At 41.6% G+C, this 15,097-nt stretch overlaps 1 long non-coding RNA gene across 1 annotated transcript; it reads right to left on the reverse strand.

Moving 5' to 3' along the window:
* Positions 1-3,905: 3,905 nt before the first annotated feature.
* LOC116698778 (uncharacterized) lies at positions 3,906-11,311 on the reverse strand. The gene is made up of 3 exons (XR_004334297.1): positions 11,298-11,311; positions 9,590-9,591; positions 3,906-3,973 (listed from the first exon to the last, which is right to left on the reverse strand). It is a non-coding gene; the product is annotated as an uncharacterized LOC116698778 (long non-coding RNA).
* Between the last annotated feature and the right edge of the window lie 3,786 nt (positions 11,312-15,097).

Genomic DNA, 15,097 nt, shown 5'->3' on the forward strand with positions numbered 1-15,097 from the left:
CACACACAAACACCAATTAAGCTGTGCCATGAAGTTGCTCGGACTGTGCTCTCCCTAGGGATCCCACTCATGCACAATGACATGCCACTGAACCGTGTGTATGCTTCTGTGTAGACTGTGTGTTGTCATGAGTGTAAAAAGTGGTAAGGAGGCTATCAGTCTTATACAAAGTTGTCTTGAAGAAGAAATGGACAAGAACACAGCCACTAGACACAACTAAAGTCATTTTCTCATTGAATGTCAAAAATTGACCCCTGGAGTTAGGCAATTTGTTGTCAACATGTTGCATTCAATAAATGTTGCTAACATAAAGTTGTTGTGCTTTCCCTGGCCAAATTAAATGCCCATTCATTGTCTTGCAGCATCAGGTGCAAAATTTAAAGAGGTATAAAATATAAAGGTACATAGAGGAATGAGCCCACAGAGTTTGAGCTTTAATATCTATATCTATGATATATTTTCCATTCAACAAGGATCAGTTCATTTTTACCCTGCAAGTCTTAATAAGCCACAACTCATGCTTTATTCAAACCCACAGAACTTTGTTTTAAATGCTAGTGGAGATCCTAGTTTCTAAAAACACCAAATATGTTAAAGGAATTGTGTGAATAAAAACTGATGCACAAGAAGTCTCGAATGCAAATAATAAACGTCATTTAGCTTCAATGAAAAGTTGGAAAAAGTTCAGACAATATGGAACAAGATGAGTTTTTCAAACTGAGAAGGGGGACAAATGTAAGTTTTGTTATTGTGTTATTACAACAATACAACAATTAGTTTCATACTAGTTGAGTTAAAGTTTTAGGGGGAAAAAAACGTGCATTTTCCTTCATCAGCACCGTGTCAGTATGGTTCAATCAGATTTGCTGGCAACATGAGCAAACACTTAACAACTATGATCATTTCTTGAAAAGCATTTAGCTAAACTCTGATTGGTGCATGGAAATACTGTGCACAACATCACAATTTCCCAAATAAATCCCTTAAATGTCTCATGTAATATAACCCAAACTGTTCACGTAGAACATAGTAAGAAGCTTTTTTTCCAAGGCTTTTTGGAGCTTGTCTAGGGTTTTTTAATATGAAAAAATGGATGTAATGAGGAGATTAGATAACTTATGCCTTCATCTAAACCTTGTTTCCAGACTTAACCAGTCTTGTAAGATCAGATTTTATAGCAATACAGCAAATGTCAAATGCCAAACACCAAGGTGGAACGTGAACTGCAAACGCTGCTCTGACACTGTCACCTTGTTTTTTATGGAAAACCCCCGCCCCACCAATTCCTCCTCCCCAATAATAGACTATACACAGAAGGAGAGAGCCACAAAATGCACACACACACACACACACACACACACACAAACACACACACACACACACACACACAGCACCAGCAGCCCATAAGACACACCTGCCATAGACGGTTGATGGGAAAATATATTCCACACAGACAACATGATAACAGAATCATTTCACACTTCAGTGATCCTCTGCACATTCTCTTTGTGTGCATGTGTGTGTGTGTGTGTGTGTGTGTGTGTGTGTGTGTGTGTGTGTGTGTGTGTGTGTGTGTGTGTGTGTGTGTGTGTGTGGTCTGTGTGAGCATCAGCCATAGACTGGCACCAGCATGCACATCTATTAGTGTGCTGGTGGGTTATATGTACTGTATGTGCCTTGAGAGACTCTGCTTCTCACAAATTTCCATATGATGAGCCCTGAGGCCGCCTTGACTGCAAAAGAGAACACAGAGGGGGAAAAGGGACAGGAAGACTCATGACAGTCCTGTAGGACATCACAATGTGGAATGTGAAGCATGTATTTCTTTGATGGAACGCCACTGAACGTACTGTTCCCATCATTAACAGGGATCAGCATAACCAAAATGAAGCAACATCATGCTGTCATAATGACTTCATTTGTAGTGCATGTATTTGAGTGTGTGGGTCCCATTCACCATGACTTTGTGCGTGGCACATTGATACTCATGTTAGTGTGTCCTCGGGCACAAGTGTTTATAAGGCATCTGTTCAGGTCTATCAGTGTGATATGGTGTATGACGATCCATCCTCACGCCTCACAGCCTCTGGCAGGCTGAAAGCTAATAATAAATGCAAATTACAATCAGAGGAGCAGATCGGAGCTGGAGAGGATAATTGCTCCATTATGGTTGCGTGTGTGTGTGGGTGTGTGTGTGTGTGTGTGTGTGTGTACCTTGTATAACAGAAAAAGAGGGTTACCAAACGCTAGGGGCTGACGTCACAAAGACTACATAACAGGACAAGTGAGGTGTTTCAAGTATTGATTTATTTGTTGGATAAAACTCAACTTTCCCAGGCCAAATAAAGCTAATTAAAGTGTGTCACGTAATTGCACTTCACAAATCAATCTAGGTTACAGGAGACTCCTGAATACCACTGTTTAAAATCTGTAATTGAAATACATTGTGTGAATCCAATGTCATTTGCAGATAAAGCCTGTCATTTGTCTTTCTCAAAATCACACATTGTAATCTAAACTCCAACACTAATTTTCAAAATACAATAATACACTAACACAATACACTATGTCTACCAAATTTTGGCAAACTTGTCACAAAATCATATAATTCTTCCAAAACACATGTTCTCTCGCAACAGAAACATTTAGTCAGTCATAGCCCAATGTCATAAAAACACTAATATCAGGTGGAATTACAGAAAATGCATTATTTTACATGTCAGGTCTTCACTTATTCAATAAACAATAGTTAACTGCATTGACCATAGATTGTGTTTTACACTGCAGTTTCTCTTGAAGCCTCTCTACAATTTTCTTTGTTGGGTTTAGTAAATGCATGCATTTTGTTTCTTTTGCTGCAGAAACTCAATACAAAAAGGAATGAGCCATCTCTTTAGCTTTATGGAATGTGAGCGCAGATGTGAGTTATGCATGCGTCACTTTGCGACAAGTAGCATACAAGATGCTAACAAGAGACTTCTGTAATGTCAATACAGTAAAAATTGACCTACTTAACGAAGTTCGTTCCCTGCTGGCTACAAATTAACAATCAAACACAACAAGGCTGTCAGTTGCATTGCGTTTTGAGCTAACGTTAGCGATCAAACAACCATAGATAGCTAAAACGTTTTTGAAATGATTTCCATCTTCTGTTTTTGTTAGTATGAGAAAAGTTTTCTACATGTCATGGATTTCACAAATTTCAGTATGACACGTAATGCCGTAAACGTTTAAACCTGAGCATGCGCAACTCCCATATGCGCTCGACTTACATCGGGCAGAGACAGAATGTACGGTTTATAAAAAAGGGAAACAGAGAAAGAATTGTCCTAGTACTCATCTTCCTCTCCGTCATGCAGACATTTTTCTTTGTGGTTATCTTTATTATATTTTTTCTTTTCCACACAAAATTAGCCTAAATACGTCCTCTTTTACTGTGTGTATTACTGTAACATATCAGAATCAGCTTTGGCCAGGTTTGTTTAAACAAACAAGGACTGTGACTTTGGTTACTGTAATCTTTGCTGTCAAAGTACAACACTCACTTACTGTGACATTTAAAGAATACTGTAAAAAAAAAAATACTGTATGCATTTTATGTCAAAGCAACAATAAATGTGTTAATTGTGTAGCCTACACAGACAGATGTTCTGCTAGTTGTGTTAAGTTAAGGAAAGTTGTTTAAATTACTGAAAAAAATGTCATAGCAATTGTAAAAAACTGTATGAAAAAAAGGGAAACAGAGACAGAATATTCCTGATACTCGTCTCCCTCTCCCTCAAACTTCAGAAGCTTGACGGACTGGTGACTGGAGGTGCAGCTGATGGTGTAAGGGTATAGGTACAGGTTTAAGAGCAGAGGAGAAAGAACGCAGCCCTGGGGGGGATCTGGTGCTGATGGTCTTTCAGCTTCACATGCTGCTTCCTGTCAGACAGGAAGTCAGTGATCCACCTGCAGGTGGAGTCAGGCACGCCTAGCGTTTGGGGAGAGCTTCCCCTGAAGCAGAGCCGGGATGATGGTGTTAAAGGCAGAGCTGAAGTCCACAAACAGGTTCCGGGCGTAGGTTCCAACGGAGTCCAGGTGCTGGAGGATGTAGCATAGCATAGTTAGCATCTGGTCCAGCAGCTTTTCGGGGGTTCTGTCTCCTGAAGGGTTTATTGACGTCTCTCTCATGGATGGGAAACTGTTGGCCACTGCTGAGGTGGGGTAGGTGGAGCTATGGGGAGGTGTTGTGGGGGATGGTTTCAAGACTGTCCCTTTGTCTTTCAAAGCGGCAGTAGAACTCGTTGGGGTTGTTGGCTAGGCGTCGGTTGTAAATGGAGTGGAGGGCTTTAAGGCCCCTGACACACCAACCCGACGGCTGACCGATGGCAGAAAAGGCAGTCGGACCGACCAGTCTAGCTAGGTTGGCCAAAAAAGTTCCTTGGAACACACCGAAGCGATGCGGATTGCAGACGACAGCTGATTGGACAAACGGATCATGTGGGTCTGGTTTCTCCGGAAATTCAAACCCAGACTGTCATGGTGGCTTGTTGAAAACACAATCTCATATTTTACTGAAATAGTTTACCGGAATGTGTTTCTGAAAAAAAATTAAGCAAATAATAGGCCACGCAGTTGCTGAATCTGTTCATCAGATTCAGTTAATCAATTTAAAAGATTTTCATCATATTTTGAGAGACTCTAGTTACGCTAGTGTTGGAATAAAATGCATTCATATCATGTGTGCTCATAAATATTATATTCACGTAGTGCATTGTACTAATCATGTGTGTTTAATTCATTATATTTTGAGCTAAAGAGCAAAAGCATTACACATAGTCTGCTTGGTTTTAGTGTGATTGTTATGTTCACTTCTAAATAAGAAACATGTAGGTCATGGTTCACTGTGACCTTATGATGAGTTGTTTTGGTACAATGTGTCCAACCATAGCTCTGCCGAGTGCGTCAATTCTGAAAAGCAGGGCCAAGGGTGGTTAGGGACACGTCCTATTTTTGGGTGAAGGTCCTCTCCAGTTGCAGTCTGAGACCTGTTATCTATTGTGCAGGCCGATCTCTGCTATACACTAACCTTATGGAGACAAAAGACAGCACACAAACATGTCACACGGTAGCAGCTGGACTGCCCCCCCCCCCCCCCCCCCTTTTCTGTAACTTTGTCTCTGGAATGTATTCTATTGGAATAAACGTTCTTTTATCCAACCTATGGACTTGAAACCTTCTTCCTGAAAGAATCTAGAGGACAGGATTGCAGCCCAACACTAGTCACGCTCGTCATTTCCAAGTCAACCCTTCACCAATCAGATTGGTCATTTGAGTCCGATTGTCGGCAGTGCCCGCCTTCCAACTGAGCATGTCAGGTCGGCCAAAATAAAGGACGACGGCAAAGAACACACGAAACAAACTTGAGTCGCCAACCTTGCCAGAATGTCCGATGGCCAGTTATCGGGTTAGTGTGTCAGAGCCTTTAGGCTTATAGTTGGTGAGCTGCCTGAACCTTTTCCAGAGTCGTTGGCTGAGAACTGGTTTTTGAGCTTTTCAAAGTACCGTTGTTTAGCCTCATTCACCGCTTTGCTAAACTTGTACTTTGTCTCTTTAAGTCAGTCTTTGTCCCTACTCCTCAAGGCTTCTTCCTTCTCGAACCCTAAGCTTCTAAGTTTGGCTGTGAACCAGGGTTTGTCATCTTGGTAACTCACCCTGGTGCATGATGGGACACAGCAGTCCTCACAGAATGTATGACTGATGTATGACGTCACAGCCAGTGTGTTAGCATTGGAAAAACTGTATTACCCATGCTTTGCTTTTAATGGGAAATCTAATGACTCTATTCTTTGGGCGCATCATATGTATGTGTGTGTGTGTGGTGTGTGTGTGTGTGTGTGTGTGTGTGTGTGTGTGTGTGTGTCATCATCACAATCATCATCATCTTTTGTAAGCACTGACCCATCTGTCTCACTTCCAGCCCATTCATCATTTCCTCACTCATCAACTCTGTATTTCTTCATTTTTAGACCTCACTTCATCTCTGTCTCTCCCTCAGTCATCACCCATTTCAGGGGGTTTTGCGTTCCACCCCTTCCTTCCGCACCATCCATCTGCCTCCCACTTTTCACACTATCCACGCTTCATTTTCTGCCTCTGTCATTTCTGCTGGCCGTCCATCCATAGAAGAAGATATTTCTATGAAAGAGCCTACACAGACTCCAAAAATTACATCTTATGATCAGATGATGGGGACAAATATCTAGTAATATGTAACCAACTGTTGACCAACAGTTATGTTGGTAGTATAGTATGTTTGACCAACTGCCCTCTGGAAAGAGGTACAGAAGCCTGCGCTCCCGCACCACCAGACTCACAAACAGCTTCATACACCAGGCTGTTAGGAGGCTGAACTCTCTCCCCCCTCTACCCTCAGTTATATAAATATCCTGGACTTTGGACCCAAAATGGCTGCCTTGCCTTGCACTACTCCACTTGCACACATTGCACACTTTTTGTTGTCCTGAAAACACTTGGGAACACATTTCTGCTGCTCTTACATAACCGGCACCACTATGCTACCGCCTGACTTTTGCACATTACATTGACTGTCAACTGTATGCATAATTGCACTTTCTTAACTCAAATTTTGCTGCTCTTATTTTCCTCATTGTACATATCTTCTTATTTTTACTTTTTATACTGTTTACTTGAATGTTATGTTTGTCTGTGGACCAAATTGGTTAAAATGTCTTGTTGTCACCGTGGGATAGAGGGAAACGCAATTTCGATTTCTTTGTATGTTTTGACATGTGAAGAAATTGACAATAAAGCTGACTTTGACTTTGACTTTGATGATGATTGTGCTAAAAGCAGAAAACTCCTGCAACAAGAGTCAATCCTATGTCCGGACCAAGCTGCTCTGTACTGTACAGGTACACAGTGTAGCAGCATTAAAAACGATCACAATAAATAAACTATTAACCATAAAAAGACACACATATATTCATACAATCTGAAAGTGCAAGAGAGCCCGATGGTGTATGCTTCATAAACCAGATCTAACAAAGATCCACAAGGCTGATTGATACGTTTAAAAAGATTTCTGAGAGAAAAATGTGAGAATGTTTTCTCCTCCACTGTACCTCTGTGTGTGTCTCTCTCTCCCACACACACCCTTAAAGGCCTTAAAACCCTTTTTTCCTGCATGAACACATTAATATCTGCCAAAAGGATACTGGTTATTTCCAAGCACCAACCTCTGGGACTGAATAATGAAGCCAACACGGAAATGCCAAAAACTGCAGTTCATCGCGTGGCCATTTGATGTTGGCTCCAAAAGTGAGTCAACATCAAACGCCCTCTACAGCAGAATTAATCATGTTCACAGCCTGCTACAAAATGGGGCTTGGTTTCCATTGCCATCTATCTCTATTTATTACTCACCCTATTTATTCATCATGGCTTTAAAACAAGCAAAACATGGCAGTTGGTCAAGGCCACGCCCCCACCCTCCACCTTGCCCCGCCTCTCTCCTCCTCAATAGCATTTAAAGCTACAGACACAGAAATCACACATGTGGAACTGGCCCTAGTGGCTGTAATTCTGCACCGAGGCGGAATTTTTGGAAAGAGACTTCAGATATGGTATTAGGGGACCACTAAGGCCTATGTAAAAGCATCCAAAAAGCAGCATGTCATAGTACCTTTAGGGATTAAAGTTCTGCATAATTAAAGGAATTCTGCTTTGAGTGACAGGTGCCATCACAGGAGGCGAGCATAGACTTCATTCGGCCCACCTCAGCTCCATCCTCGCTCTACCTCTTTCCCCATTTTTTGATTATTTTAGTCATTAGGATTTGGGCGGCGGCCGAGACTGAGCTTCATTTTGCACTGTTGCACCTGTAACCATGCCCAGCAGTGCACTCAACGCCCTCGAGTACGCTTGCTGTAGCAAGATGAGAAGTTAAACCACTAGAGGTCAGTGAAAAATAACATTTTTGGGGGGTTTCTTTGCCCTTTAATACTGTATAAGAATCTATTTTGTTTACATTGTCATGGAGACAATACAACCACACACAGGCCGGAGGAAGCAGACTGTAATTAGTGTAGCGATAGGATGTTTTATGTCACGTGGGGGCAACAGAACAGGCTGAAAACATTGACAAATTATTACTTTATACATTTTTTAATTGTGTTAGCAAACACTTGCCTATTTACATATTCAGCAGATCCGGAGGAAGATTAGCATTAATGTAGAGACTGTTAAGATTTGAAACCATTGTTTACCTGCTTATAGGTGAGATTGCAAAATGACACCTGAAGTGGAAGACATTTTTCATCCTTTTTTCTCGTTCCATGATGCAGCTGTGACAGCTTGAAGGTGACAGAGAGGCCCAAGCAGCAGCATCCAGCTCAGCCGCACCTCTTTTTGAGCGGAGGCGGGGGGGTGGGTGGGTTATAAAGATTTATTCCTCGGGTGCTCCAGCGTTACTGGCATGATTATGATACCATAACACAAGGTGCCATAAAGATAATGCTGTCAGCTAAATGAAGAGCAGAGCGCTGAAATCTGCTCACCATTATGTGATCAATCAGACCTGTCAAGCTCGTAGCCATTGATCAAGAAAGCTGTCACTGTCATCTGTTGTTTGTTTCTCACTTGTCCCTTGACTTTCTTTCATTTTTGTTTGTTGTGTGGTAATCTGTATGTGTATGTGTGTGAGTGTGTTTCTGGGTCATTTTGCCCAGGCGACCACAAGCCTCCCATCTACAATACCTCATGTGAGCGCTGATAAGAGTTGAGGAATTACCAAACATGTTGGCCACATGCTGGCTGAGATCACACACACGCAGGGCCCCCTGTAATATTTCACAGGGAGGAAGAAAGGGATGCATACATCATTCTAACAGAGCCAGAACGGAGAGAGACATCCCTCTGTTATCTCCACACACACACGCACTGTCAGAGATTTATAGTACAAGGCTTTAATGGTGCCCTCACACACCATTTTCTCCCTGTATACCTCTCTCCCTGCTCACATGAACACACAGACACACATCCATCCATCATTCACCTCCTTCTTCCTCTGTTTTTCTCCATCTTCCCTCTATCTGCTGTCCATCTCACATCTTCCTTCACTTCTCATTTCTCTCCCCCATTTTCCCATTTCTTCTTCTCCATGACGGCCAATTTCTGTCTTTTCGCGCAGTTAATTGAAAAACAGTAAAAAAGTAAAGATGCCCAAGTCTTTTCAGTTCAAAGGTAGAAATGATATTACCATCAGTCAGGAGTCAAGATGCTGCCAGGTGCAGAGGGTAAACAGACTCAAACTGTAACGGCAATGTGGTTTTTTTAATAAATAGCTTAATGTTCCTAATAAACACCACGCTGACAGCCATACATGACTCTCTAATGGGGAGTGGTTAAATCTTAAACACAGACCATTTACCCTTGTGATTTATAGAGCATGCTTGCAGCCACTAGGCAGGGCTGATCTCCTGTTTATTCCTTGGATAAAAAAAACACTTGTTGTGATGTTCACATCATGCATACACATGATCTTAGGTTTGCAGGTACACCACGGAAATTGCTTTCAATTGTTCACCACTTTGTAGGATTTAAGATGCAATCTTTCCTCTTAGAAAACTGTGGCCTCAAGTATGTTTTAAAACACAGTTCAATCAGGGCAGACGCCACAAAAGAACAGAGAAGCAGACACAACAAAAGATACTTTAGGTAAAAAATAGAATATTTCATTATGCTGCTTTCAGTGCCAAATACTGTACTTTTTACCTCACTACATGTATCTGACTTTAGTCTTCATTTTACACAGATATCTATCTATATTAATCTTATAAATACAACTAATTGTAAAGGATTAAACAACCCCACTTTATATAAATAAGTTAAATAAGACACCATAACCAGCTATATTTATATTAAATACTCCAAAGGTGTCAGTCTGCATAATGTAGCAAAATAAATGCTAGATTTGGTTTCTCAATTTCCCACACACAGGGTATTTCAGTTGGGTGAAGCTATGCAGAGAATTGTGTGATCACAATTAATAATAATAATAACAATAATCTTTATTTAACTAGCACCTTTAAGGTAACAAAGTTACAGGGTGCTCAGGAAAATCCAGTTAGACCAGTTAATCCATTTAGTTCCACAATCTACTAAAAGCAGGCATATGATGGTATGATGATGAGTAGAGATGGGTGAATAGAACAAATATTATACCACAATAAAATAAGAAAACAACTAGAGAAATGAAACAGATAGCCATTAGAAACGTAGTGCTAGATAAAGGTGTAAACTGACATGTGGAAGAGGAGAGTGAGGAAGGTGTCTGTACGCCCACACAGTCCTGAGACGAGGCCTAATTAGGCGGTAAGTGAAAACACCTGTGAGGGTGGACTGACGATCTGTAGGGCCTTAAAGTGACAATTTGGATGCAAGACTTCTTCTTGTAATGGAGGATACGTAATAATCTCTATGGCAGGTGTGCCTTAAGAGCTGATGGGCCTGTGTGTGTGTGTGTGTGTGTGTGTGTGTGTGTGTGTGTGTGTGTGGTGTGTGTGTGTGTGTGTGTGTGTGTGTGTGTGTGTGTGTGTGTGTTGGGATGTACCCTGGTGTATTATAATTATGATTTAGCCCATTGCTTAGCGCTGCATGCTGCTTAAAATATTGGAAGGGAACAATCATTTCCTCTGGCCCTTTGACAGAGTTTATATAAGAGGAGGAGGAGAATCCCTGTGACCCCCAACATCTCCACACGGGGATTGGACGTTCTGAACCTCAATGTTCTTTCTCTCTCTCTCTCTGAATACTTGTACACCCTTCATCAGTGATGGAAACATTATTGCGAGGACACTGAAGGAAACATCTTCCTGTCTTCTGTCTCCATTCATTCGTCCCCAACAAAGTCATAAAACACCAGTACAGAGAGCTGCCCTCGGCGAGGACCGCGTCTCAACACGCTTAGAGTTTTAGAGTCTGACAACTGGTTTTAATGATGCAGGTTGTGTTTGTTTCTTTGTCTGGTGTATGTGTGTGTATGTGTGTGTGTGTGCTGTCTGCCTGACATTGATTGGCTGCAAAAATCGTAATCAATCATCCATTTCTTCTTTTCATTTTTACCTAACATCAGCTTTGGTATGCAGGAGAAGTTCGCACTAGCCTACAATCACACACACGCACACAGCAAAACACACTGTACACTTTCACGTGTACACACACACCCTCTCACCCTTCAACACAACCCTATAATTTGCCAGATGCGGTGAATTGCTGGTTACTATGGCAACTACAGCAGGGAGAGTTTTCTCAATTTTGGCAACAGGGCTGCACACACACACACACACACATACAAGTACATCTTACTATCTTTGTGGGGACCTGCCATTGACATAATGCATTCCCCTGCCCCATACCCTAACCTTAAATTGAATGGAGGAAGGAATCAAAAAGCAGTTCTGCATCTGCAGCCAATGGATGTGAACCCCATTATGAAGTGAAGGCTGTTTATTTTCACATGCAGGTAGACTGACGTGATTTTGCTCAGTAAACACACACACACACACACACACACACACACACACACACACACACACACACACACACACTGACACACACATTCTCTAATCAAGTCAGTGGATGCAAATACAAACTGGCTGACCAAGAGTTAACAGTTTGTGATGAATTTTCGGAAATGCCACTCTTAGATGTTTCACGTTGTAATTACTGTTACGCCATTTAAAAGACAACCTTTAAACTGCTAAATGAAATACAGCTCTTTCTAAAATAATCCCCAAGTCATCAGCTACTCCAAAAAAAGGTTAGTGCTGAGCCAATGAAAGCAAGGCAGGGGATTATCCTCTTTCTTACACACACACACACACACACACACACACACACACACACACACACACGCACACACAGTGCTGCATCTGGTTGTGGCTGATAAGAGGAATCTTCCTCCCCTCAGGGAATCGGAAAACACGAAGGAGGAAGTTGTGGAGTGGGAGGTCGGCACAAGTGGGAGGAGGAGGGGGCTGGTGGATGGGTGACGGTTGAAAGTTGAAGCGTCCCTATCATTGATTACAGTAACACTAGTTTAAACATGTCCATGTTGCACACACACACACACACACACACATACACACACATTGCTCATTCATTGAGGAGCCACAGCTCTCTACAGTGACCTGGGTTGAGAAAAATACTTTTTCCAAAGCAGTGGGTTTTATTTTCAAAGGTCTGAGTGGTGGAAGAATTCAGAAAAATGTACAGAAACTTGTATTGTGTTTAAGTGATAACCAAAATAACATTGCCAATAGGTATTTGGGTGACTTGTTTTAAAGGCTTTATATCTAGAATTTCACATTTCAGACATTTTTTAGAAAGAATTCAGGAAGCTTCGGGGTTGTCCTTGATTTGCCCTTCAGAAGCCGTTGAAGCTCGTGCTGCCCTTTCATGTTTTTGTCTGAATGATACGTGGGTGTCTTACGTATGTCTGACGACCGCCAACCTGGCGACGTCAGCTGACAAAAAGACGTTCCTCTCTGCCTCCCCCTTCGCTTCCTGTCAAGCTATGCAAATGTTGGATTTTTTTGGGGATTTGGAAAGCTCCGAGGCTGCTTTGCAGGGGCTTAAAGCCCTAGCCAATCAGAAGCAAGACACTGTGGCAGGAATTTACATAAATCTACATGGCTAATGTACTGTGCAAATGGAAGGAGTGACACTGTGACTTCACCTTTTTTCAGCGGTAATATAGTACAACAACTGACCTTAAACTAAAAATGTAATTGCCTTCTAAATCCATTCATTTGCCTTCCAGTCGGACTGAGAGGAAAACAAACTGCATTTTGTTTGTGTAATTGCCCATGAGCCGAGAGAGAGAGATGTGGAGAAAAAGAGAATGAGAGAAAGTGCATGTGTGAGGGGGAAACAAGTGAATAAACAGAGGAGATTGATGAGTCTATTAAAGCAGTGGCCAATCCAGGCTATTAGGGAGCAGAGTGAAGAGTGTGGGAGAAAAGGATACATACGTTGGGTTAATGGTGCTAAATACAGGCCTAAACGTAGTAGAGGAGTGTTGGAGATTATTATAAACACACCCAAGGGTGTCGCTAGGAATTAGGAGAGGACTCTAAACTGTTCCTCTTTGTCATGGTCTTCCATATATGACAAACGTTTACGTCTGACAATTCATACACACCTTAACACATTCGTTAATGATAAATTTTCACACACACTTAATTTAAAAACATGCTGATTGCATCAATCAAGCAGTTCAGTTTAGGAAAATATAGCCAGGAGGAGTACAACTCTATATGGGCTTTACCAACTGGGCTATTGAGGTGCCTGAAGATGCCTACATTTTAAATCATATAGTTTTTTGTATAATCTAGGGCCATCAAAAAGTAATGATTAGGTAAATTAATTATCTAGATCAATATATAGAAATATGTTTTATTGCCTATGCAATCCTGCATTTTTTTAGAGATAGGGAAATGATAGGACACAAAAATGTAAATTTAAAAAGCATAAAAGTGAAAGGCCTCAGTGGGAGTCAAATCTAAAACAAATGTACAGAAACCTGTGTTGTGTTTAAGTGGAAACCAAATAACATTGGCCATAGATTTCTGTGGGACTCTTTATGGACGAATCTTTACATCCATAATTTAAGATTTAGGACCGTGATTGGCCAAACTATTTGGGATGTCAAAAAATTCCTGCTTGTACGTACGTGTTAAACTCAGACTCAGCAGATGAATGTGAAAACAGCCTGTCAGACTCTGAACAGACTTCATTGTGCACAGTGAGGGTGAAGTGACAAAAAAAAAAAAGGAATGGTGGGGAGCTTTAAAGGAGACATATGCTCATTTTTGGGTTCATGCTTGTATTTTTGCTTTAACGTTTGAAACATTTTTTTTCTCATACTGTTTGTCTGAATATACCTGTGTGTTTACCCTCTGTCTGAATCCCTTCACGGCAGCGCCTGTGTCTTTAAGCCTCCCCGCCTCCCAAAGAGCCCAGCAGGTTCTAAATGGCTTCCGAGAAAAATATCGTGCCCAATTGCAAAGGTAATTGTCACGCCATGGATGGAGATTCTCACCTGGGGCGTGGTATGTTCGACACTTTTATACTCTATATGAGCTTCATGGAAGCCAAATCTGAATAGTTGTCCTAGGGTTGTCCTGTTCCAAAGTTTGTAGGTTGGTAGATAGACTCCAGATACCCAAATGTATGTACACAAGCACTGGAAAAGGAAGTTTTTCCCAGCATCCATCCACCCATCCATCTTTATCCGCTTATCCGGTATCGGGTCGCAGGGGGAGCAGCTCAAGCCGGGGACCCCAAACTTCCCTTTCCCGAGCTATATTAACCAGCTCCGACTGGGGGATCTCGAGGCGTTCCCAGACCAGGTTGGAGATATAAGCCCTCCACCTAGTCCTGGGTCTTCCCCAAGGCCTCGTCCCAGATGGACGTGCCCTGGATGTCCCCTTTAAATGTAACAATTGTAACTGATGGTTTTTCCAGCATGTTAGGGTTAGTCCTCCTGCACAGGCTACAGCTTGTTCTGCTTGTTTTCAGCTGTTTCCCACTGATTATTCTGCACACTTTTAGTCAACAGTGTCCATTTACAATTCTTCATTACTCAGATCTCTATCTAACATTTAACTGAATTAAATTACTGGATATTTGTCAGTCAGTCAGAGTTTTTTCAGGGTCAAGATTTTCTGGTGTGCATGAACCTCATGGTGATGATTGTTTCTCAGTAATAACATTAAAATGGTAAATCTTCTTTACGTTTATTTTAATCCAGAAAATGTTGGTATTCACATTTCTGATCTTTTTTTCAAGTGCTTTGGTTGTTTGCATCTCAACAGTGTTTTTAGTCTCTTTCCACATTTTAATTTCAGTCTACAGAATCATGCTGCTGACCTTTTACTGTCTCAAGCCTCAAAGTTGAGGGCAGATTAGGTGCAGTGGTGTCAGCTGTTCGTGCTAGTTATTAGCTAAGGGTTAAGGTCAACATCAAGGGCCTTGGCAAAGTTAAGTTTTCCTTCTAGTTTTTAACAATTTGAGCACTACAAAATGTTCA

This window comes from Etheostoma spectabile, chromosome 12 (genome assembly GCF_008692095.1).
Source record: "Etheostoma spectabile isolate EspeVRDwgs_2016 chromosome 12, UIUC_Espe_1.0, whole genome shotgun sequence".
NCBI lineage: Eukaryota > Metazoa > Chordata > Actinopteri > Perciformes > Percidae > Etheostoma > Etheostoma spectabile.